At 32.8% G+C, this 27,138-nt stretch overlaps 1 protein-coding gene across 32 annotated transcripts in view; it reads left to right on the top strand.

The window, feature by feature from the left end:
- BAZ2B (bromodomain adjacent to zinc finger domain 2B) overlaps positions 1 to 27,138 on the top strand; it is a 325,060-nt gene that overhangs the window by 113,473 nt on the left and 184,449 nt on the right. For 3 of the 32 annotated variants that reach the window (XM_031960601.1, XM_031960599.1, XM_031960602.1), the window contains exon 1: positions 14,231 to 14,826. The exons of the other annotated variants lie outside the window; for them this stretch is intronic. The gene's annotated coding sequence lies outside the window, so the exon portion shown is untranslated. Of the gene's footprint in view, positions 1 to 14,230; positions 14,827 to 27,138 lie in introns of those variants that run through there. 32 annotated transcript variants of the gene reach the window in all.

The raw sequence follows: 27,138 nt of genomic DNA on the forward strand, positions 1-27,138 counted from the left end.
CATTCCATTTTGTAATAATTGTTAATGTAATAGAGAGGAGAATCATTGTTCAAAAGACTTTGAAATTGGAATCATATAATCTGGGTTTAAGTACTGATACTGATACTCTGACCTTTGGCCAGTCCCTTAAACTCTCCAAGCCTCTGCTCCCTCATTTGTAAATAATGCTGTCTCAAAGCTTTCCAAATAAAACACTTTGTCCATTTCAAAGCACTATATAAATGAAAGTTAAAATGCTCAATTCATAGAATTTAGAGATTATCAAAACAACAAGCTCATTTTATCAATGAAAAATCTGAGATCCTAGAAGGAAAAATATGGGATTCCAGATTTTCCAACACCCAACCCATGTCCTCTCCCTCCCATTAATTCTGAGAACATCCAAGTTTTCTGATATTTGTGATGGATTTTTGTCATGGACCCCTGTGCCAAGTCTGGTGAAGCCTCTGTGAACCCTTTCTGAAGATAACCTTTTAAATGCATAAAATATTTGATAGTGCAAATAAAACCAATTAAGTCAAAATACAGTTTATTTTATATAAATAAATAAATATATAAATATAAATATACGTGTGTGTGTGTGTGTGTGTGTGTGTGTGTGTGTGTGTGTGTGTAAAAGATCATAGACCCCAGATTCGAAACCTTTGACCTAAAGTTTCCAAAATTTCCAAAGCTTGGCCCCATAGCTTTAGGATTATAATATATAATATATATATTGGTAGCACCCAAGTTTCAGGTATTTCCTTTGCAACATATGGGAAACTGATCATATCTGAATTTCCTCTTGCCAATTTTAATAACTTCTACTGTGGACCTTATTATTAGGGTAGGACTTTCATGGAACAAACATGATTTTGTGCCTTCACACCCAGTTCATTTAAAATCCTTTTTTAGTATTTCAAATATACTTTGTGGGAGGGGGCTGGGAAGAGGACATGCATAAATTGTGAGCTATTAGACTGTGTCCGTTGCAACTTTATGATGAGGATTTGTCTCACTCAGGATATCTTAATACACCTATTTTTAGAACTTTATTGCAGTTCTTGCTGCTATTTGTACAAAAATGTAGCTTGTTCCTTGAAGCTAGACAATAAGGTACATGAAAATGAAAATAGTAGACTTCTTATTGTAGTTACTGTCAGTTTTCAGTTTGTAGAGTTCCTGCTTTTTTTTTTTTAAACAATTATTGGTTTCGTGAACTAGTAACAATTATATACAAGTTAGAACATTAATTTTATCAGTTGCACAGGTAAATTTAAAATCTAATTTGGGCAATCTGGCAACCAATAGGATAGATAGCTATTTAATTATTAAATAGACTGCATTTACAAAGTTGCAAATGGATCCTGGGTGAATTCTCATTTAAAGAAGAGGCTATAATCCTGCAGATTTTTACAATGCATTTCTACATTTATGGATCTTTGTGAATGGTACTCTTGAATAAAATTTTCAAGTACTTTGGAAAAATTACTTATAATTGCATATCTTTAATAAATATCACTATTGAACAATCATGTCTAGACCAGATGTAGTAGAAAAAATTGATGGATTTTTCTAAAGCTTTTGCAGTTTGGATGTCACTAAAAATATGGAAATGGTTGTCATTTTGTTGGCTACTAAATCCCACGTGCTTATGCCACTGACATTTCGTTGACTACTTTTTTCAAAAGCTGAAAGTACCTAAGGAATTAGGTTATTACAAGTTGAACAGAAGGCTTTCAATAGAAATAAATATTATTATTTTATTATTGATTATCTTCTAGGTAAACACTAACCTAACTGTAAAAGTTTCTGTGTGAGATTTAACTGTAACAAAAATTTTATTAGACATGTTACAACAATTTGTTTCAGAAATAAACCTGCATTGTTTCTATATCTACTATCCATTGATTTTTCTTTCAAAGGTACATTAACAGTGCTGATAGAAGCAGAACAATTAGCATTTACATTTTTAAAAAAATAAATGTGGTAAATTGACAGTAGTGCAGTATAACATTACAGTACTGAATGATTTTGACTTACCAAAACTGTAAAAGCTAAAAGAGGACACAGTATTGAAAGGTCGAGAAAAATGAAAGAAAGAACAAACGATGCAAAAAGAAAATGACACTGAGGTCTTGGTTTAATACATATGTATTCCAGGTTGATGGTTGATTTCATTAGCAAATCTCATTGTTATGCAATGTCTGTTCTTCTGCAGCAAAATGAATATAGTATTCTCACAGGCCTTGTGTGTGTCTTTTTTATGTTGATAGATAAATGAAAATATGTACATTTTCTTCTTTCTTTGGTGTCTACTTTTTTTCTTTTGATGAAAAAGAAACAAAATTCCATCTTATTTTTAAATTTTCCCTACATCAGATCCAATTTTTTTCTTTTAAGGATATATTTTTCCCATGAACATTCCAAATTTGGTGTTAACATGTTTAATAATCAGACTTAATTTGCCTGTCTACAATTACATGAAATAAATGCAAACCCTGATAATAAAATGTGCCTATATAATTGACTACATCATCTCTTTTTTGATAATATATATGTGGATGTGCATAAATATAATACACACACACACACACACACACACATATATAAAAGTGTCTGTGGTATTGATAGTCAAAGTACATCCTTAAATTCTAAAAATAATATTCAAAGTAACTGAAATTATGTATTATAATGACTATGATATTTGAATTAATCTCAGAAGAGAAAATTTATAAATATTTATTGGTCAGGGTCTGGTATTTGCAGGCTTTTGTTGATAGTAATAGAGAATAGATTGTTTTGAGTCATGGTTGACAATTCAAATGTTGCCTAAACATTGTTGAACACAATTGCCATTTACTAATAATTAAAAGGTCAATTTCAAATAAATTAGCAAAATAAGCCTAGTTCTTCATGGAATTCTCTGTTAACCGATACAAGTTTTTGACAAGCTTGCATAATTCCCTGTAGGTTGATTAAATATAAACTATGTCTATATATGCCGAGAGGAACTCAGAGCTATTTGATTGTTGGTTGTACTGGGATAAGCAGTGTATTTGCTCCCATGGGAGGTAGAGAAGGGAGCAGGTGCAGCCTTTGCCTTGGGAAGCAAACACTGGCTTCTATACTGACTGGGTGGTAATTAATTGATTATTTAAAGGAGAGCAGGAAAGAAGGAAGGTTGTTGGTTTTTCTAAACTGATCCCAGAATTCTGTCCATGTAAAATGAGTAATTTTGTAGTAGTAGATGAGAAGAGAGAAATCTCTCCAAGGCAGTGAGCTATGGTGGCTGCCATGATCCTGAATTCCTAGGTAGCCTCACTTTTTCTGCTCTTTTAGGAATTATTCTTCAGGAATAGGTCTTGGCAGGAAAGGACTAAGCAGAAGTTTAATAGTGATACTTTGTTCACAAATATAACTGTTGCTGCCTAACTAATTCCACCTTTGGAGACTATTTCTTTCCCTTGGGGTGTTCCTGTACCAAAGGACAGAGTGTTAATAACATCAGCATTCATAAAAACAGCTCCTCCAGTATACCTAAAAGAGGCTATATCAGGTAGAGAATACAGTCTGTCCCCTGCTAAAGGATCCTCCTGGAGGATAATAGGAGGTTTTGTCGCTAAGTATACAATCTATGTTACTGTTAAACTTCTTGTGGCAATATTGACACCTCCCAGAGCCTGGCAAAAGCAGAATGGGCATCATTAGGACAGTGGGATTGTTTTTTGTTTTGTTTTGGGCACTCCCAGCCTTATTCCATTTGCTGGGGATTAGATATTGATTGGGTAGTATTATGACTAAGTGGGCAAGAGTAGTTCTGAAGGGGCAGTTGCATTGATATAGGAATATACATTTTATGAATTACCAGCATTTCAAAACCAACTTCACTGTGTTCTTCAAATATTTATACTCCTATCATGATAGAGCCACTGCCATGCTAGGCATTTAACAATAAGCCCAGTCATTAATCACATACATTAATGAATTTTTCAAATTGTCGAAGATGGGATGGTGGTAATATTATTGGTACTTTTAAAGAGATGGTTGAGTTAAGAACTGAAAGATAAATGACTAGAACATGCTTTCCCTGAAGACTTCCCTGGCCTAACATGATATATAAATGAGTGATTACTTGTAGGAGAGAAGCAAGGGACAGGTTTGAGCCAGGGTAATTGGGTAGAGTCATTTAAGGACAGTAGGTTACCTAGTCTATTTCTTTAGTGACTAGTGGGAGAGCAATTAAATGATCAAGTATTTATAAAAACCCACAATGTGCTTTATACTGTGCTGGATATAGGGGATACAAATACAAGGAAGCAATCCCTGTTTGCAAGGAGATTGCATCTAATGGAGGAAGAAACGTGTGTGTGTCTGTGTATAAACATGAAGAGAATATATACATAATAGTTACATCTGAGGTAGATTGAGGAGAACATGAGAAGTTAAGGGGATTAAGAACTACTTTATGTATTGGAAAGATGCACCCATACTGGGGTGCCAAAATATACTGTCTGGACTAGCTCTCTGGAGGATCTCAGGGCCAGCCCGAGTCCTTGGTCTTAGTGGAGGAGGGATGAGGTGGGACTCATGTGGATGGTCACACATGGAGTTCATTTATTCCAAATTCTCTCACCTTTATATACCCTAATATCCCCTATATAACCAAAGCAACATTGTGCATGTGCTAATTATATATTGCATGAGACCACATAAACAATTTGCTATTGTATATAGATGACTTTTTGCAGCTTGATATCACTGGTTCAACGACAACACAGGTCGTCACCTTAGTAGTTTGGAAAGGGATGAGGGCAACATGCTAAAGAAATAAGAAATTTTGGGAATAGAAGATAGTTTTGATTTGGCTAATTATTGGGTCAAGATTGGAAAAGGAAGAAGGGAGTGAAATCAGAATCAGAATAATGCCCTGAGAAAGTACTATAAGAAAGGAGGAAAAGAGAGAAATTCATAGGAGATTATGGTCAGAGGAGCATCTTTTTTTTGATGACAGAAGAGAAAAAGATCCTTGCAAAATGGTAGCAATTTTGCAGCCATTGGTCATTCTTCATGAACCTGGTATCATGTTGATTTACATGCCATAATGAATTTACTGTCATTTCAAGGATACACCACCATACTGGTTGTATATTTGTATATACACTAAATAATTTTCTGATATGTACCATTTAACTTATATGTATGTTGGACTTGTTCAAATTCCTCAATATATTTTAGCTATATGACCATGAATAGGTCACTTAACTTCTCCATTTGCAAAATATGGAGCATAATAATTTTAGTCCTTCACAGAGTTGATTTTGAGGCTCAAATGAGAAACAGGTAAAATATTTTGAAATCTTTAAAATGTTATATGAATATTATTATTCTTATCTAATAATGTCAGATCATAGCCTTGTATTTATAGCAGAATTTTGCAAACATTTTCAAAAGAAAATGCATATATATCAGAGCCATATAATGCATTACTAATAATCTAGTCACCACAGGTCAGTGGCCCAGTGAAGAAAAATAAATATAAAGGAGGTAGGTTCCCAAAATATTTTATAACTTCTTACTCAATTTTATTGGAAATTTTGTTTCTATCTCTTCCTGTTGGGCTCTATTGATAGTATGCAAAAATTCTGATAATTTATATAGTTTTATTTTATAACCTGCAACTTTGCTGAAGTTATTATTTCAATTACATTTTTATATCCTCTGTAAAAAAGCAATTATTTTGTTTCTTCCATGCCTGTGTTTATTTCTTCATTTGTTTTTCTTGTCTTATTGCTCTACCTAGCATTTCTAATACTATAACAATTGTAATGATAATGGACATCTTTGATTTACTCTTGACTTTATTGACTATGCTTCTAGTTTATCCCTACTACAAATAATGTTGGATTTTAATTTTATATAGATATTATTTACCATATTCATATTCTTTTGCATTTTAATGTTTTAAAAACAGAAGTACACCTTTAAAATTCTAATAGTTTATTCTGCATCTTTGAAAGTCATCATGTGATTTTAAATTATCTTTATTAATTAATATAGTCTATTGTATTTTAACTTTACTAATATTGAATCAGTTCTTCATCTTGGTACTCAACCTGGCTATAATATGTGTTTTTTTTATGTTACTGTAGTTTCTTTGCTAATATTTTATTTTTTTACATTGAAGATATTTATAATTTTCTTTCTCTGTTTTGATTCTTGTTGGTTTAGATACCAAGATCATATAGAAGGAATTTGGCAGTATCCCTTCTTTTCCTATTTTTTTCAAACCAGTTATAAAATAATATTGGTTTAATTGCTCTTTAAATATTTGATATTTTTTTATCAAATTAGATTATAATCTATATTATAATCTAGAATTAGATGATAAATCCACCTGATCTTTTTTTTTTTTTTTTTTTTTTTTTGGAGAGGAGTTCAATTATGGCTTTGTTACAGTTCATTTTTCTGAATTTGGGTTGTTCTTTTATTCTGCTAATCTGGTAAGTTTATATTTTCAAAAAAAATATTTACCCATTTTTTTTGGTTTGTTAATATGTACTCACATATGCACACATACATAGTTGGGCAGAATAGTTTACGATAGTTTCTTCTGCAATTTCCTTTCTTTGTTTTGAATCCAGCATATTCATTTTTGATAGATCTTTTTAATAGATCAAATCTACTAATTAATCATTTACATTTATTCTCTCCTGTCTTTCAGATGTTCCATTTTAGATTAAATTTGAAATTGTTTTTAGGGTGAGATATTGTATAGAAAAACTGAATTTTTTTTTTTATTCTAACTGTGATGACCGTGCTAACACCCAGGATGCCTTAGAATCAGCCAGAGTCAGGATAAGCAAAAGTCCTTAGTCTTTATTCTTGGTCTTTAGGGGTAGAAGTGTACAGGATGGAAGCAGAATCTCTGTGACCGCCTTCTTCCTCATCTACTGCAAAAGTGATTCTGGCTCATCCTACTCCGCCCCCTAGTCCCTCCTACAATTCTCTATATACAACAATCATCGAGCCAGCACAGGAGAGTGGGAAGGGCCATTTTCCGAGCATATGCCCATAGAGTATTGTCCAATCAGTAGTTAGCCTCAAGTGCTTGGCTATCCTGACCTCAGTGCATCGACTCAAGAGTTTCAGCCCTCTACACTAACATTTATTGTTTAGGGTTCTGACACTAATGCTCTTGGTATTTTGTGTTCCTCAGGGATCTCAGGGATAGATAACTATGTAGCAGCAAATTTTCAGAGCAATAATAGTATTCTAATCTAAGGTGTGATTTGTATGATTGCTGCCCCCTTCATTTGAATTTTATAGGCTCTCAACCCCAGTCAGGGTCTAAATGACAGAATTGCAAGCTTGCCTCTGGTTGAAGTTCTAGAATACAATTTTGGCCATACCCCTGTTATTTGATTTAGAATGATAACTACATGGTACACCTTTTGTCCACAATCCTTACCCTAGATTTTCAACTGTTGTCTCTAGGGACTACAGATGAGGCTAAGGTGTTATTCTAGATTTACAATGATATAGCTGCAGGTACACTGTTGGTCTTCCCTCCCTTCCCAGGTAAATAGCTATAGGCCTCAGAGTTGGTCTTTGTTGGATTTGCCATCTGCTTTTGACACAACTGAATGGTTTATGCCTATTTTTTCTCCTTTCCCTGTATTTTTAGTCATAGACACTAGTCCAGTACCCAGTCTGGAAAATTCTGTAGTAGTTTTCTTGACTATTCTCTTACTGTTTGAAGGTTTCAAGCCATCTTCATATTCTGATCTGGGCTGAAAAAAAAAATGACCTACTATGGTTTCTTCCTGGATTTTCTGATTACCACTGAGTCTGTTGATCTCTCTTGATTTTTCTTGCAGTAATTGTGGAAGAGATTTGGGTTGTACTATTGCTTCTTACTTGGTTATCTTAGCCCTGAATATTCAACACTATGTTGAACCAAAGAAGTGACAGCTTATATAGACTTTTTGTACAGTGTCAAGCAGCAAGTTGGCAGTCATCACAAACCCTGTGTTGATTCGTTACAACATTAAGAAAGCGCCAATGGAAATGATACTTTGCAGTAGAAGTAGTCAAGGGTATCAAATGAGATATATAAGCCATTTTAAATTTAGCATGTTATATAAATGTTATCCTTTATTATAAAGCTTAGCCAGTCATTACAGATGAATTGGGTATGATCCATTGAGCTTCAAGTAGGGGCATATGTGCTATAGCAGATGATTATAAAGAAAAATGAGTTCTATCTGCATCTCTTGTAGTAGATATAGGATGTAAACACATAATAAAACTGCTAATTTCATCCTTTAAAAAAGTTGAGGAAAGTAATAGAGCAACCTATCTGGACTTGATTCTCAGCTGCAACAAAGAACTAGAATGAAAATGATATGAAGCTTGGGCGAATGGCCATTACAACATTTATTTATTATAGGAAAGAAGAGAAGAGCTGGATATGATCTAAAATGCTCTTTGGATAGAGAGGATTCCATGATCTAAAGTTACAGGGGAAGTCAGTTCCATTACAGATTGGTGGTTATCGAGACTGACATTCTAGAGACACAAAGAAAAACAATTCTCAAGAGGAATAAAAGAGAGACTTGCTTAATTAGATTGTTGTAGATAATCAGGGAAATTATTGACTGGCTTTGGTTTTTAAAAAGACAAATATAGTATATGGAAGCAGGGATTGGTAGTGTAGAGTGAATACCAAGACATGACACAGTTGTATTTAAAAAAAAAAAAAGTGGCAGACAATTCCAGTAGACTTGTGATGGAGAGAGCCATCTGCATCCAGAAAGAAGATTGTGGGGACTGAATGTAGATCACAACATAGTATTTTCACTTTTTGTTGTTGTTTGTTTATTTTTTGTTTTCTTTATCAGTTTTTCCCCCTTTTGATCTGATTTTTCTTGTGCAACATGATAAATATGGAAATATGTATAGAAGAATTGCTCATGTTTAACATATATTGGATTATTTGCTGTTTAAGGGACACAGGGTAGGAGAATGGAAAGAGAAAAAATTTGGAACACAAGGTTTTCCAAGGATGAATGTTGAAAACTTTTGAAAATAAAAAGCTAAAAAAAGTGGCAGAGGGTACTACAACTTTAAATGAGGATAAGCTGACAAAAACGTTGAGAACAACAAAAATATATATATTTATAAAACTTTTGGAGAACAGAGTAAAATAAAAAAAAAAGAATAATTTTGTTAGGTTGGCTGGGACAAGGATTATTGACAATAAAGGCAAGAAAGAAGTCTTATTTTGTTTCTATTTCTTTGCCAAGGAGAATGATCTTTGAACTTGAAAAGACAAAATAAATATAGCCAATAGAGAATTGATGCCAAATCCAAGTTGGGAGATATTAAGATAATATTACTTGAGTATTTCCAATTGCCAGGTCCAGATGAATTATATTCCAGACAACAAAGATCAAAACCAAAAGAACCAGCCCAGTGCTTCCCATATGTGATTGCTGATTCATTGTCAGTAATCTTTGGGAGATTATAGAGGACAAAAGTTGCATGACTAGAAAAACATATTTTTCCCATTTTTATATAAAGAGTTTACAAATGATAAGGTCAGTTAGCTTGACTTCATTTCTTGACCATTTATGCTTTATAACATGTTATTAAAGAGTTAAAAGATGTGGGAGTCAGAAAATGCCAGATACGAGACTAATATGATTGCCCTTTTTTTTTTTTTTTTTGAGAGGGGAATGCTAATGATAGAATTTACCTAAATTTTTAAATAAACATTTAATAAAGTCTCTTATAATCTTCATTTGGACAAGTTTGAAAGATTTGGGCTGAATGATAGTCCATCTAAGTGAATTCAGAAGAGTTTTAATGGCTGAACCCCAAAGCTCCAGTTAGTTATTATTAATGATTCAATGTTAACTTGAAAGGAAGCCTCCAGTGGAAATCTCTTGGAGAGTGTGCTCTGTCCTTTCCTGTTTAATATTTTTATCAATGATTTGGATAAAGGCATAAATGGCATGTTTTTTTTTTTTTTTAATTTGCAGATGGCACAAAACTGGGAGGGAGAGCTCATACATTGGAGTGCAGGGTCTCAATTTAAAAAGATCTTGAAAGGCTAGAATGCTGTGCCTAGTTTAGAAAGATGAAAAATATTAAAAATAAACGTGGAGTCTTATATCTGGGTTCAAAATGTCAACTTAACAAATTCAAAATGGATATGAAATAGTGTTTTGTCTGAAAAAGATCTGGGTGCTTTAATGTACTGTTACTTTAACACAATAGTGCCTAGCAATTAGACTGTGAATTCTTTAGTGAGAGGATTTTTTTCTTTGTATTCCTGGGGCTTAACATTAGGCCTGATATGTTAAAGGTGCTTAATAAATGCTCATTGTCTGGATTTAACTAGCAAAGTACTTCAACATATAAAAAGTAATAAAGGAATTGATGAATGAATGAATGATGAGATATTCCAGTCCAAAAAACTAATCAATGAATGAACTATTATTTATTAAGCATTTACCACATGCTAGGAAATGTGCTAGATTCAATCTTTGCCCTCACTGAGCTCCCAATTTAACAGGGATATCTTTGGTATCTTCCCCCCTTTTAAATACTCTGTAAATTACTCAATATGTCAATCATATCTCTTCCTATCCAGATCTCCTCTACAAATTTGATCTAACCTGGCTGCTTTTCATATCTTTTTACAAAAATGAATTCTAACTGGGACCCAAATGCATACATAAGTTGTGTGAATGTGTGTGTGCATGCGTGTGTTAAGTATACATAATAAATATAAAATTATTCAACAGGAAGCACATTTAGGAGGGAAGAGACTAACCCTTGGATAATCAGGTGGTTCTTGGCTGGGTCTCGAAGGAATAGAAATGTTCTGTCAGTCAGTTAACATTTATTAATCTCCTCCTTTGTATCAGGCACTGTGTTAGATTCTGGGGATAAAAAGAATGGTAAAATAAAGTGTCTGCTCTCAAAGAGTTCACTGTTTAAGGGAAGAACAACATGCAAACAACTATAAGTCACTAGAATTAAGAAGAATCTGAAAAGGTTTCCTAAAGAAGATGAGATTTTAGCCAGGATTTCAAGTCAGGAAATCAGGGAAGCCAGAAGGTAAAGATGAGGAAGGAAAGAAAGAATTTCAGACATGGGAGACAGCTTGTGAAAATGACTGAAGTTGGGAGGTGTGGTATCTTATTCTAAGAATTGCAATGTCACTGGGTTGTAGAGGACCTTTGGGGGATTGTAGGGTGGGACTGAACTATAAGATATAAGAGGAGTAGAAAGGTGGGATTGGGGAGTTATTAATGAGCTTTGAATAGCAAATAGGATTTTGCCTATGATCTTAGAGGTGATAGGAAGCTGGAGTTGAGTAGAGGCAGGACTTAGACCTGTGCTTTAGGAAGACTTTGGGCAGCTGAGCGGAGGAGAGACTGGAGTGAACAGAGACTTGTGACAGAATAATTAACTAGCAGGCTATTGCTTGTGTGTGGTGATTTGTATATTTGATCTTAAAACTAATTGGAAACCATTGGAATTTATTGAAAAAGGGACTGACATGCTCAAGGAAAATCATTTTGGCATCTCTGGATTGATTAACAGAGGAAAGATTTAAGGTATGGATGATTGGTCTTTCAGCTGTGGATATATGATTGATTTTCTCAATGTCTTTTAGTTGAGGCAGAAGGCAAAGCAGTCCTTCCAGGTACATTGAGGTGGCTTGTTTTAACTTTGAATTTATCTTTTTGCATTGTTCTCTAACTGAATTAAATATAGTAGCCAGTTGTAGCCAGATTAGAGTTTACACTAATTATTGCTCAATCTGGTAACTGTACACAGTTTTGTGGAAGTGGGCAAATGGGATGAAGATAGATTATCTAACATGACCTCAGGACTATTTCTTATCTTTACTTTTAAATTCCTCCTAATTTATGACCAAATATGAGAAATAGAAACTCATAAATTATATATTTCATTCAGCACTTTCAGGTGACTTCCTTGGTATAGGCATAGATAGCCTCTTTGGATAGAGATCACCATCCCTGGCTGCCTTACTATGTCTTTATGAATTGCTGTGGCACAAAATATTCATCATCTGATTTTATGGATAATAAGTCAATTTATATAGGATACCTATGATGGCAGTTCTACTCATACCTGAACTACAGATTTTATTCACTGTTGGCATAATGCTTGAAAAAATTAGATTGCTGTGATGCCATCTTGAACCTTCATCATATAATTTAAGTGGAAGAATATTTATAGTATTTTAACTTTGGCCCTTAAAATATTACATTTCTAAGTTGGATCTTAACATCCATGAAATTCAGTGGAAACCATTTAGTGCCTCTTCTGGAAAAGAAACTAGATTAACTTCAACAACAAAAACAAGAGTAGAGATAAGGATGGGTCTATGATTTCATTAGTGGGAGAGACTCCCAAGTGAGGAATTCATCAGCTAATGAAGTTAGGCACTTTTTTTTCAATTTTAGAGAGCTTCCGGATGAGATTTAGGCCTTTGTCCCAGATTACCCAGGCAGAATGTTTTCAGAGGCAGGATTTGAACCCAGGTTTTCCTGTTTTAAATTCTGGTGATTCTTGCTTTACCATGCCACACTAACCTAAATAACATTAGTTGATATTTAATAGCACCTTAAAATCTACAGAGTACTTTGTTCTTCATAGCACCTCCAAGGTCAATGCCCTCATTATCTCAATTTTTACAGATGAGGAAACTCTTGAGGCAGAGAGAGGCTAAGTAACCTCCCTAAAGACAACACAAGGAATAGAGGAGATGGGAAGAGCGCCTCAGATTCCAAAATTAGTCTCGAAAACATGAACTATGTTCTCAACCTGCCTTCAATGAGTTTATATTTTATGTTTGGGACCTAACATGTTTAGATAAGTAAAATGCAAAGTAATTTGAGAGGGGGGATTGTGTTAACAGCTACAGAGATTAGGAAAGTCTTCCATCATTTATAAAGATAATATGTGTAGTGTCTAATTTTTTGTTATTGTTGACTATTACATTTCAACAATATTCATTTTGACCAATAAATTCAAAAGATGCTCTTAACATCTGTCATAGTTTATTTGAGAAGTTGTTGTCCATTTCCATTCTCATTGTAACAAAAATGATACAGACACCTAGTTATGTTGGCTATTAACATCACCATGGTTCAAGCTTGAATAAACACTGCTTTGAAAAAGCATATATTAAGTGCTGTAATGAGTGCTCTCTTGAGACACTGTCCCTTTGGCATAAGCTTTTATTTCCTAGAATGTGCTTTGTGTTTTTGCCATTTTCATATTTTAGAGCTTTCTTTTTTACACAGAAAAGAGAAAAAGTAGAAACCTAAATCTTGTAATTTTTTTTTGTTGTTGTTTTGACATGATTATCCTGAAGTGAGAGCCTAAAATAATAGCTATCCCAGGTATAGTTGTAAAGGACTACTTAGATAAACTAATGATATTGAAAAAAGATTTTGAAAAAATTAATACATTATCAAGAATGTTTTTATTTTAAATATCATAGAAAAGTTAATCTCTCTTTTAAAAGGAATCCTCCAACAGCCTTTGAAACATTTTGCCTTAGTTCATTTAAATTAGTCCTTACTCAACAATAAAACTTTGGAAGTACTAAAAACCACATAATTTGTGAGTTACTAACTTACAACCTGTAAGAGGATACTTTCAATTAACAGTGTAACATGTATTTTTAAGTAAAGGTTTTTAGTCAAGTTAAAAAGACAAAACTAATTTGCCTGTTTTTATGAGTTGAAAGAGAAAATTTGAGAAATGATAAAAAATGAATTTTCTGATCCAGATTTTAGATATTCATAAATTTTTCTCCTCAAAGTTTGACTATCATTATGTTATGGAATGCTCCAGTTCTGCATGCAGAAACTTGCACTGCCAAAAACTGATCTGAGCTTGGATTAAAAAGTGTAGCTAAGTGTCTGTTACATAAGGTTTAATGATAGAATTAGGAGTATGGGGAGGGGTGGGGGGGTGTGTGGGATAGTCTGAAACTTTTTTAGTTTTTGAAACTGTCAAAAGTAACAAAACCCTATGAAAGATGTTATGGACATTTTTCCCTATTAAATACTAAATATTTATTTTAAGTTTCTGATTACTTTGTTTCTGCATTTTAAATAGTTCTCTTAAAGAACAAAACACTATACCAAGAGTGTTCTGTTTGTTTGATATTAAAGGAAAGGGCCGGGGTATTGGGGGGTGAGAGGGGAGGAAGGAAGAGAAAAAAACCTCCCTCCATCTCTTTCCCGTATGTTATGGTTGTAGTTGTGACTGTGAAGGGAGGGAGGAGGATGCCCAGCTGCTTGCTGCTCTTCTACCAGAGCCTTTACCTGGCTTAGGTTTGAGTCACGTGAGCTCTACATTTACTGGTGATCTAACTGCTCCACCTGCCTTTCAGTTTGTTTACCAGGAAATCAAGATGTGTAAACTGCAGGAAGTACTATTTGACCCTCTCCGACAGTATCTCATTACAATAATTGCTAATCTCTGAATAAGACAGCCATGTTTTGTGAGTAACTGAGGGAGAGAGAGGTTGTAGGAGAGGGATTTTAGGGGTTGCCACAAACAGGGCATTGTACTGGCTGGCTTGGATCCTGTTTTCATGAGAGCTGCTTCTGCTAGTTATGGGGGTGACCTTTGGGGTCAGCAGAGCTAGGGTACAATAGTATGAGTGCTTCCTTTCCTTTTAATTGAAAAAAAAAAAAAAAACCCGGCTTGTTGTTCTGGAGTATGCTGTCAATGCTCTGCATCGAAAGGATAATGGCTACTTCCTGATTAAACCCACTCTCCACAGTAAGCCGTTCATGTTGTGTTCTCTTTTTCTCCCCTTGTACAGGCAAGAGTGTTTGGTTTTTTCTTCTTTACTTCTGATCAGGCTCTTAGCAGTTTTCTATGCTGTGTGTTATTAAACATAAGCTGAACTAAAGCTTACATTGTAATAGAAACTACTGGTTTAAGTTGAGATTTTTTTTAATGAGGAAGTTTCTCTGTGTGCTCTTTTATACAGCTAAAACATGCTTAATATACATATATATTTGGTGAATTTACATTTTAAGAAAATTTGAAATGTTAAATTGATATGTAGATGTTATTTTAATCACATAGAAGTTTCGTAGTTACTCAGTTTAAAGCACTGCATGCCACCACCTATTAGATATTTTTCCTCCCTAATTGCTACCTGAATAAACGCCTGTATTTTATTTTGCTGTATGTCTATGTACATTTTTAGATCCATTGCACTTGCCACTTTGTTGTATGCTTTTACCTGTTGGAAAAGAACATTATATTAGCAGTTGTTTTGGTTAAGTTTTGCGATTAGATTAGTTAAGAGACTTAGCTCCTAAAAAAATGCCATCTAAGTAGTTTGAGTATAAGGAAGGGAGAGATGAGCTGCTTAGCATTAATCTTAGAGCTGACACTCCATCTGTATAGTGTTGGGAAAATCACTTAAACTGCTTATCAATTTTTTTTGGTTACAAAATTACATTTTATTGTGCCTAGTATTTTATAAGTGGGTTTTTTATCATTTGTAGAAATACAAGTAAATTATTGTGATGTGTGTGTTTTATGCCAGATATTCTACATGGAAAGGACAAATAAATTCTAAAGATATGTGTAGCAACAACAGAAAAAAAATCTTAAGAACCACACTTGATTGTGAAGTAGCATTGTAGGTTGGTAGCATAATCAGTAAATAAAGAGCAGGGTTTACTAGGATGTTTTTTGTATATGTAACACAATCATTGTGTTACATTAGTGTCCACTCTCCTTTTTTTTTTCTGTGACAAAGTTTGAAAGCTGTGTCTATCAGAGATTGTATTGATTCTGAGATCCCTAACTAAATAGGTACATTGAAACCTTTGAGATGGGTAAGTAAGTAAAGAATCTCCAAGATAACTAGTATATTGAACAATAAGATAAATATTTTTTTTAAAGTTTTAAAAAATGAAATATTCACTAAACCTCCAAAGAAAAGGTGATCAACTGATAATTACTTTTTATACATACCAAGGAAAGAACAAGATGAAATTAATTTAAAGTTTAGCATATTTAAAGGTCAGATGTTAGGAAGAATTCTATGCAGTTATTAAATATTATAATGGGTTATTGAATAAAGTGGAAATCAAGTCTCATATATTTTAAGATATGATAAGAATCTTAACTTGTTGAGGATGATATAAATATGGTTATACCAAAAGATGTGCCCTTGATGACCTGTTAAAATTAGTCCATGTGCACTGTCAGTCTATATTCTGGAAATGGTACTGATTTTTGATTAAATTAATCCCTATTAGTAAATTAGTCTCCTGTTTTAAGAAAATTCGGATATGTATTCAAGAATGCTACTATACTAGAAATATTTTTTAGTGTATGACTTAGTTAAGAATTAAAAAATAAAATGTGAGGTCGCTAGCATTCTTGAATACATATCCGAATTTTCTTAAAACGGGAAACTCCCAGATGAGGTAGCTCCCTCTACCAATACAAGTTGGCATTTATAGTTTTAGAGAGTTGGCTGAGAGACTGGAGGGTTAAGATTGGAGTTATATAGACAGAATATGTCAGAGACAGGACTTGAACCCCAGTGTCCCATTATTTTGAGGCCTTAATTTCACTCCATTATACTTCTATGCTTTTGGATTATATGCAGCCACAATATTTTACAATGCTTATAGGTTGTTAAAAAATGATTAAATGAGATACCTCTAAAGTTCCTTGTACCTGACAAATAGCATAAACTTAATAGACCTCTGTTCTCTTTCTCTTATAATTTGGGAATATAGTGAAATGATGCATACAGATGTATTTAATAATCACATACAGTATATACAGTATACATCCCTCAGTGCTTACTGAGACAATGTTTTAAATCTGAAAGTAATTTTAGCAAACAATGTAAATGTAATCCAACCTCCTCACTTTAAAGATGAGGAAACTAGGTCCCTGAAAAATGATCAAAGATCACAAAGTAACTGAGCAAAGGTTTTGACCCAAGTTTTCTAATTCAAATTCTGTGCCTTTTTCCTTACCTCAGACTGCTATATGTATAAGGGGATTCTTTGAGTTAGATTGGCTGTACTTTTTTGTGTACTTGTGTCTTTACTCTTGAATTTTTCTTTACCTTTACTATGAGACTATACAATGTAGCAGTATGTCCTCTGTCATTCCCAACCCCCAGCTTTCACTTATTAATTCTTCTAATCTGCTTTGGGCTTTAAAATTAGATAACCAGTCTTGTTAGAATTGTATATAAAGTAATGAGCGAGGGTCTGAGGGACTTCTTTATGAATAAAATCTATGACTTTTGTGATGTCTATACTAGCTGCCCAGGGAATTTATTTTTTTCCCTTTGATTTGTTTTTTTCTTCCAAACAGGTGAAATTACACATAGTTTTGAATAAGATAAAAGTGTTAACTTATAAAAGTAACTAGATGATATTTGTCCTTTTGGGAAATTATATGATGCACAGAATAGATAACCTATAGAACTGATTTATTTCAATAAATAATAAACCTGCTATTTTTCAGTAAAATAGAATACTACTCAGGTAATCATTCCAATTTCCAGATTATTCATCACAAACTTCTAACTTAAAAATCATACTTTTAAAGATGGAAGAGATCTTAAAGCTCATCTTGTCCAGCTCTTTATTTTTTTACAGAAGAAAGTGAGACCCAGAGGAAATGAAAAACTTGCCCAGTGGTTCCCAAGTAGTAAGTAAAAGGGTCAGAATTTGAACTCAAGTCTTCTACACAAAATCCAGCATTTTTTCCTCTACAACTTTATAGCCAATCATAGTTTTTTAGAAGTTACATGAATAAATTAATTTTATCTTTTTTTTTTTTTAACAAAAGACCATAAACTGAATACTATACACAAGATAGGGATAAGAAAATTAAGATTGATTACTTCTGCAAACATTATCCATATCAGAATTTGTTGGTGATAGTATCAGCAAAGCAGCAAGACAACAATTTGTATTTTGACTTAATTTTTCTTAAAACCAAAAAATCACCTTAGAATGAAGGTCGTAAATTATATATATTGCATAATTAGTAACTGCTTGTCCTTATTATTCTAATTCTACAAATAAATGATATCTCTGTGGTTTTGTTTAGGCCTTGTCAAATAAACTTAAGTCCACTTTCATTTTATATTATTAAGGAAAGGATAAACTATTCTTTTGAAGCTCTTAGCCCTTTTCTTTTGGTGTCAAAGTTTTTTAACCTGTTACAGTAATTTGTCTATAAATATTTTGGTAAATCTATCTTGCTACAGTTGGTTTCCTTTGTAACTTTGTGTTGTTTATTTTAGAAATTTAAAAATTATTTTGTAAGGGCTTTGCCAAACTGTCAAAGGAATCCATGACTCTTGTCCTAAAGTCTTTGTTATTTCAGTATTGTTCCTTAAAGCTTTAAGTGTAATTTATTTTTTACTGTAATTATTACACGAGATTTTTTAAATAAACAACAGACATTTTTGGTACCCCTAAACAATAATTTTTACTATAACTAAATCATACTTTTGTGTGATTTAAATATTTAATAATCCTGTTCAAAACTGTAATGATCTATGCTATACATTTGTATTTAGTGAGTATAAAAAGTTCACATATAAAATTAGTACCACTGTTACCTTATTTCCTGTTTCATCTTATTTTTATGTCGCTTTTCATGAATTCTGTATCCTGTTTCATTTAGTAGTAAGCAACATAAAAGTAACTTGGCAGTTAGAAATGTCCTACCCTTTTGATGATTGTATTCTTGTTGCATATAAATATTTATGTTTGAATAACTATGCTAGAATAAATTATTGTAAAACTTTAGCTATCTAGAATGTTTGAGAGGTAGGTATGCTTACTAACCTCATTTTCTTAGGTTAAGCAGAAATCTGATTTTTAAACCTTCATTGTTGAACTTTTAAAAATAACTTAAATAATATATTAGACTGAATTTCCCTTACTAGCAGCATTACATACTATTATTTTGGAGCATTCATTTTAGATCAAATAAATATCTATTGTATATCCACTGTTCTAGGTGCTCCGGTGTGAGACAAAAATTTATGAGACTTGGCCCTTCCTTCTGAGGAAACAATAATTTATTTGGGGTTAACCACATGAAAAATTAAATGATAATAAAGGGAAAATCTGTATAATCTTGCCCTAATAACAAATTATTTTGAAATAATACACTTTCATCTATAAGTCATTTGGCTAATTATCAGAGACACTGATTAGATGGCATAAGCGATAATCAGAGCTAGTTTTAGCACCAGAATCCTGTGAGCATCAGTTTTATTGTACATATATAAAATTTTTTCTTATGGAAATAATCATCCTCGTAGCGTTAGGTCTTAGACAAAATTTGTTAAGGAATATAATGAATTTGTAGTGACTCTGTGTACTGACTTTCATTGGAATTCTTTACATATGTTGTAGAGAGAATTTTTTGAGGGTAGTAGTAACAGTAGTAGTTGTAGTAGCAGCAGCAACAGTAACAACAACTAACATTTATATAGTACTTACTATGTACCAAAAACTGGGCTAATAAGCACTTTAGAATTATTAATTCATTTGCTCCTCACTACAACTCTGGAAGATAGGTACTATTATTATTCCAATTTTATATATGAGGAAACTGAAGCAAAAAGAGGTTAAATGACCAAGGTCATACCGTTCATGTTTGAGGCCAGATTTGAACTTGTCTTCCTGTTTCCAGGACTAGCCCTGTAGTCACTGTACCACCTAGATATGGGTTAGACTACATGGTAGTTTAGTTTTTTCCAACTTTGAAATTTTATGAAAGAGGTGGTATGCTAAAGTCAGGAAAGCTTTGGATTCAAATCCTGCCTTAGATGTCTTTGATGCTCAGGTTTCTTACATGCAAAATGGAGATAATAGCCATGGAACTTGCTTCACAATGTTGTTGTAAGGATTTAATAAAAAAATGCATTTAAAAGTTCTTTGCAAACTTTAAATTTTGCTTTAATTATTGAGCATTGCCATTATTATCTAGTCAAAGAATAAAAGCTGAGAGACATCCAAACATGAATGCTAGGTATGAATATGTTGCAATTGTTCAATAGGAGCCATGTAAAGATGTCATCAGAGAGTTTTACTGGGAAAAGATAGCAGAGGTAGTTATGTGGTAAGAGTGAGGGCTAACAGGACTGTTTGTATACTTCATACTTGATGTCAAGAAGAGAGGAAGGTTGAAATCCCATTGGAGAACTGATACAAGAAAGGAAAACAAGAGAGTTGAGGTCTGCCTCCTTAAAGAGAGTACCCAATCATTGCAGATCTGTGAAAGACTTTTTAAAGATGCAGAATGTGTCAGAACATTCTGAATTTTAATTCTTTTTATCTAAGTCTTTGCTATAGAAGAAGTGAAGCTAATTTGTATGTTGACAACAAACTTAGGTAGTGATTGTTTTTAAATCAGATACATAAGTAGAGTTAAAGGGAGAAATCTGTTAGAACTCGTTAAAACTGCAGTAACACTTAAGAGACCATAGTCATGGATAATCTAATATCCATAGACAATATTAGGAAACAAACAAAAAAGGACTGGCTAAAGATGTGTTATTTTGTATACACACACACATATACACACACACACACACAAGTGTGTGTATGTAGGTCTATATTTCTATCTTTTTTTATATCTACTAGTTTTTAAGAATGTTATCTGCTTTTTTATGCTACCTAGTACAATTCTTAATTTTTTTTCTATTTGGAGACTTAATGCAAAGACAATTTCCCTTCAATTACTTTATTGGTCTTATCTTTCAATCTTATTGATGAGGGCAGGGTACCAAAGGAGAGGTGTGGCAGGAATGGGTGAGGGTTTCCTTGTTCTCCAAGGCATGAATTTGCCAGGAAGGAAATTGGCTAAACTCTAAGGCTGTGATAAAAAGCTTTTATTGTTAAAGAGACACCAAGTGAAAGACTTCATTGGCGGGCAATATCATTCTCAAGAGAGAAGTGATTTTCAAAGAGACATTTTCTGAAAACCTATTTTATACATGAGTCTAAGAATTGACATTTTGTATGGAAGATCATTTGAGTGTGTATATGAAAGGAGACATTTTCTGAAGACTCATCTTCCTGTCTCCAGAAGATGTAAGATCATTTGGGATTGTATAACTTTTTGTTGGTGGTTTTACATAACTTTACAGGCCTGTCTCAGGTCAGAGTTTTACTCTCATCATTATTAAGTCATTTTATTTTTTGAAATTTCATATTTTTCAATTCCAAAAACACAGCCTGATCTCAGGGAAAAGTTCTACCAATTCCATGCAAAAGAGTATAAATTTTGGTGGATTTCAAGCAAGTAAGAATTTTTCTAGCCAGTCAGTTAATGAGCATTTATTAGATATTTACTATGTGCTTAGTTAATATGTTTAATGATATTTCTAGAATTTTATATCTTTTATCTATATTTGGATAAACAGCAGTTGTTATTGTATTATAAATATGTTATGGCCAATTTTATTTGGTCTAACTTCACAGTAAAATCAAGTAACACTTTTCCTGTTGATTTGCTTTTGAAGCTGATGTAGGAGGTGATATTTTGAAAATTGCCACTTAGAGTATTTTCAACTTGGTACAGAAACTGAGTTCAGCATGTTCAAACATGCAGTAATAGGAGAGTGTAGTAATGAGCACATAAGATGTCTGTGTAAAATGTCAATTCTCCTACACCTTCTAAAATGGGGCACACATATGAATAAGAATTGTGGCACAAAGAAATAGTGGAGACTCATATTCAGAAGTCAATTGCTATTAAAGTAGTGGCATCTTGAATCTGAGTCAAGAATTTTCTGATACTTTTTTCTAAATTCTGCTCCCTTGAGGGATAGTAATTCAATTCAGAAGGCATGTTTTAATCTTTTCCTAATGTGTAGCAATTAACAATGATGTTGGAAGCAAAATTTAGTCTGTAATGTTCGAGCAGTGTGTTAGGACCCAAGAATACAAAAGCATAAAATGAGGCCCTTTACTCAGTCAGCTTATACTTTATTAGTGGTGATGAGGTGACCAGAATAGAACATATCCCTGATAAATGAATACTTGTTAATTTCATGAGAGAACCTTAGCAAGTGGAGGCAAAATAAAAGACTTAGCAGAAGAGATGATATTTGATTTAACTTAAGGGAATTAAAAACTTCTGAAAGAGCTAAGATAAAGAAACAAAAGTGGTAGTAGGGAGAGGAGATATGTGTGAAAAAACCCTGAAAAACGAGATTATAGAAGATTAGCAATTAGATTAAGGAAAATTTCCTTGTGTTCCAGGAACAATTGAAGCCAATGAACTTTTTTGGGAAATGGGAGAAACATAGTCAATATATCCATTGGATTAATAAAATTTTGGCAGCTATGCAGATAATAGATTGAAGGAAGGAGAGATTGGAAATAGCAAGAACTATCTATAAAAATAGTCGAGGGTCTGTGTCAGAGAAGGCTTTGTAGATTCTTACACAGCAAAACCTTCTCAACAATTATATATAAAAATGGAATGGATTGGTTTTTGAAGGAAGTTAAATGGTTTCCTCTTTACAATCAGTCTTCCAACAGAAGTTGGATCACCATTCTTTGGTAAATTTTATAGAAAGGTTATCTATGAATTGAGCTGGATGGACTCTGAGGTCATGTTTCTGACTGGAGATGAGTGATGATATAAGATCTTGCAGAGGATGGAGTCTTAGGTACAGTTTTAACCTTGTTAAAAGAAAAGGCCTCCTCAGCCTCTGAAAATGGAGAGAAAAATTAGTATCATTATAGTAGAGAATATGATTGTTCTCATGAATAATAGTTTAAGTCTAAAACGGGAACCTGAATGTAGAATGTAGAAATATATTTAAAATGATTGTACATGTATAACCTAAATCAGATGCTTGTTGTCTTGGGGAGAAGAAAGGTAAGGAAGGGGGAAAAAATGGAACACAAAACCTTACAAAAACAGATTTTGAAATCTGTATGTGTAATTGGACATATAAAATACTAGTGAAATTTTAAAAAGGAGTCTGGGAGGTCATTGCTAAAAGAAATGTAAGAATTAGAAAGCTTAAAGGGAAAGAAAGAAGTTCAGAGTATTGTTTCCTAATAGTTAAGGCTCACTTGAGGTTTTGATGTGCTGTGGACAAATTCATCCTTGCACATATATAACAAGTTGAGCTTTTGCCTGTGATTGCATATTGTCCGGAACCTTTTATTTTCAGTCACCCTCATTCAAAAACACAGAATCTCAAGAGTTGAAGGCATCCTTGGAATTATAAGCCTTCTAATCTAATTGATAGCTGAGCCATACCTCAGCCATACTGGGCTGGTATGAGAAGTTGCCCTGCCTGGAGAACTACTTAACTTCTGACTAGTACTGACATCTGTAATATACATAATGCTATATGATTAGGATTAGTCATTTAATCTCCCTGCCTCTTAATTTTCTCATCTGTAAAAGGAAAGTGGGCTTCTGATGGTCATTAAAACTTTAGATGTGTGATCCTTTGAAATACATTAAGAGAAAGTACTCTGAAAGCAAATTGGTGAATGGGGATAACTGATAATACAGGAGGACACAATCTTTTCCAAAATTAGAAAATGAAGTACTGTCATGACAGAGACCCACAAATATACCAAACTCATTTCTACCTCCACACTTTTATGTGTAATTGTTCCCAAAGCAAATGTATTTTCCTTTCCCCATTTACTCTTTCAAATCTTTTTTCTTCTTCAAGGCAAAATTCAAGGCACAGTCCTCCATAAAACTTCCCTTATTGATTTATATTCTCTTTGAAATTCTACAGCCCTTAAAACTTCAATTACACAATTTCAGACAAGATTACTAGAAATACTTTATAAAGAACCTATTTTATATTAGGCACTGTAAGGACTGGGGATATAAAGATATGACAGCCCCTCCCTTCAAGTCTAATGGAAGAAGATAACACATAAAAAGAAACTGAAAACCTTTGGGGCCGAGGAAGAGGGAGAATGGGGAGGAATTGAGGAAAGCCCTCAGGGTTCAGAGACATGTTAAAGTACTATAGCTGGATTATATAATCTGAAATGATCTGAGGAGGTATGCATTACATAGTTTAATTCTTCTTAAAGAATGATAAGTTTCTGAAGATCATGAAATCTACAAGATCAAGTGGAGAGGAAAAGAAATTTTGTACTGCTTTGTTACTTGCTATGGTTTCATATATATTCATTTCTTTTCCCAACTCAGATTATAAACTTGACAAATGCCTAGTTTAAATCTTACATATTTTCCTCAGCCATCAATATACATACCCGAGTAAGATAATAAAAACTCAGTGACTGGTTTACATTAGTTTGCTAAACTTTGGGTGTTCCATATAATTTGAATAGGAGTTGAATGGGAAAATGTTAGTATTTTCCTCCTTTAAAATATTTGACATGAAAACTTGCAAGTCAAAAATACTTTTTGTGTAGACTAATTCTTCACCAAAATAAGTTTAATTTTCTGCATTTCATTCTAAAATTTCCTTTCTCTTTTTCTTCCTGGGTATTTTATATTTATATCAAATTTCCCTATAACATCATCTTTGTACTTCCATCTATTTTTTTTTTAACTTCCCAAGTATAGTTCTTAACTTTATATTCTAGACTGATTAGGACAAAGAACATGTCAGATAAATGATAATCTGACATTTCAGAACATCTTTGGGCATTTTAAAATATCCTCTTATTTTGTTTTACAAAATACACATTTTGTTGGATAAACAGAATGAGAGCCTTCTAGTCTCTCTTATATGGAGCTGCATTATATCTTTTAAGTCAATGTGACACAGCAGCTCTCATCAAAGAGAGTATATGGAGTGGTACTTCCATGATGAGATGTTATTCTGACATGTGCTGAATGTAGATGTGTAGGAGAAACACTAAAAGGTCTGCAGAATAGTATGAATACAGTAGAGATACAACAGAGGTCATGTGGATAAGATTATAGCAAACATGGGTAAAGGAATGAGAATGTGAGATATTAAATTTAATAATGTCTTTATTAAGAGTTAACAATGCTAACACTGATTCGTTGAGTTTTACTGCATGTACAGAGATGTCTGGCCTGGAATCAATAAACAAAAAAACTTTTTTACTTACTAAAATTCAGCATTGTGTGGTTGAAAACATTCAAATAATTCTTAAAGTTTAGTAAATATAGAATACAGTACAGTGTGTAAATATAGTGAATACAGAGAAACTGAAAGTCTCAATAGATTTTATGGGTAAACACACTGAAGTCCTATAATAGACATACCTCTAATGTGAATATACAATTCATGAATGTGGAGAATGTACAAAGAATTGGTTGTCTGTTACCTATTCCCTTTATCGCATATCTTAATGGTGCTCCAGACCCCTGTGCATTATATACATAGTGAAAACCTGTGGTATTAGCTTCTAAAAGTCCTTAAAATTCCTTTTAGAAGCTAAAAGTTCTTAAAATTCCTACAATTTCTATTTCAAGTCTTCTCTTTATCCCTTGCATTATTAAAGTTGATCTTGTCAAGTATTCATTTTTAGGATCCTGTTCTATTCAATTTTATTGCTTTTTCTGTTTTGTTTAATTACTAGAATTGTCACAGTATTAAAAAAAAATAATTTCAATTGCCATTGAACAGTATTTCAACTACATTAGGCACTACTCAGGCTTTTGAGACCTATCCTAGGATACTACCTATCATTTTATATCTGTATCTAAGGTGCAGTGTTTGAGGTTCCACTGATTTACAAAACTTTTTAATTAAAGCTTTTTTATTTTCATAACATACACATCTCTTTAACAATGAGGTGATTTAGGCCAGTTTTAAATTAAATATAATTTTTGCATATTTTGAAGTCAGTATTCACAATGATAAGTTTTTATGCACTTTTCAAATTAGAAGATGAAATAATTGGTAACTTCATTGGTATTAGTTTTGAATGCTTCCTGATTTTCATCTTTTTTAAAATTTAAAACCCCCAGTTGCTTTGAAATGAAAAGAAATGGTTAAAGAGTGAGTGTTTAATATCTTTGTTTTAATTGAAAGAATCCAAACTTATAGGAAGGAGAAAACTGAAAAGATTGTATCATAGAATCCTTAAAGTCCTTCAAAATGAAACCTAGGTGTCACCTCCTAATATAGTAAACGTTTACTGATTTCAAGAATAACCACCTTCCTCAGTTATATTGAATTTATTTATCTGGTTTTCCCCACTAGTTCCTTGAGGGTAGGGATGTTTATTATTTTGTCTCTTTGTATTCACAGTCACTAATAACATGCCCTACATGTATTAGGACCTTCATAAATACTTGACAAATTGAATTAAATTATATGATCTGAGAGCTGTAATAGACCTTAGAGATTAGCTCAACAAACCCCTTCATTTTACAGATAAGGAAACAGGACTACAAAGATTAAGGCATTTATTTATGGTCACTCTTAGGAGGGCCAAACACCAATCATGGGACTGGCAATTAGCAACTGATTCCCCAGTCATTTTTTTAAAATTCTAAAATCAAAATGATTTTAAACAGATTTGATGATTTGAATAATCAACATATGGATAAATATTTTGTTAGCTATCTTGTTAAATATATTTGTGAAAGTTATCAATTATAACTATGCATAAATTATATTAATTCTCTTCTTGTACATATTGATGTTTGCTACTGAGGTTATTACCTTTAAATTCATGGAAGTTAAATATTGAGAAGAATAAAATAAGGAACCTGTTTTCTTATGATTGAAATAATTGAGTTAAAATGTTTAGTTCTTAAAGTCTCAGAATGACAGAAAATAAAAAGATGACTAAATTAATGAACACATATACTTAGTCTTTCTTGATATATCCCTATTTTAAAATGGAAAAATAGAAAAAGTAAGCCCTTAAACAATATTAAACTATCATTTTTGGATTACTATATTTATGATTAGTATATAATGGAATTTATATAGGTTATTGTAATTGTTTAATTTTATTATCTGTCTGCCTTTGACCAATAATTATAACTATTTGATATTCCTTCCATGGACAAATTTGCTTCTTTCTATGTCCATTCAACATATCAATTACCTTTGTCTGATAGTCATTC

The sequence above is a fragment of the Sarcophilus harrisii genome, chromosome 3 (genome assembly GCF_902635505.1).
Source record: "Sarcophilus harrisii chromosome 3, mSarHar1.11, whole genome shotgun sequence".
Lineage (NCBI taxonomy): Eukaryota > Metazoa > Chordata > Mammalia > Dasyuromorphia > Dasyuridae > Sarcophilus > Sarcophilus harrisii.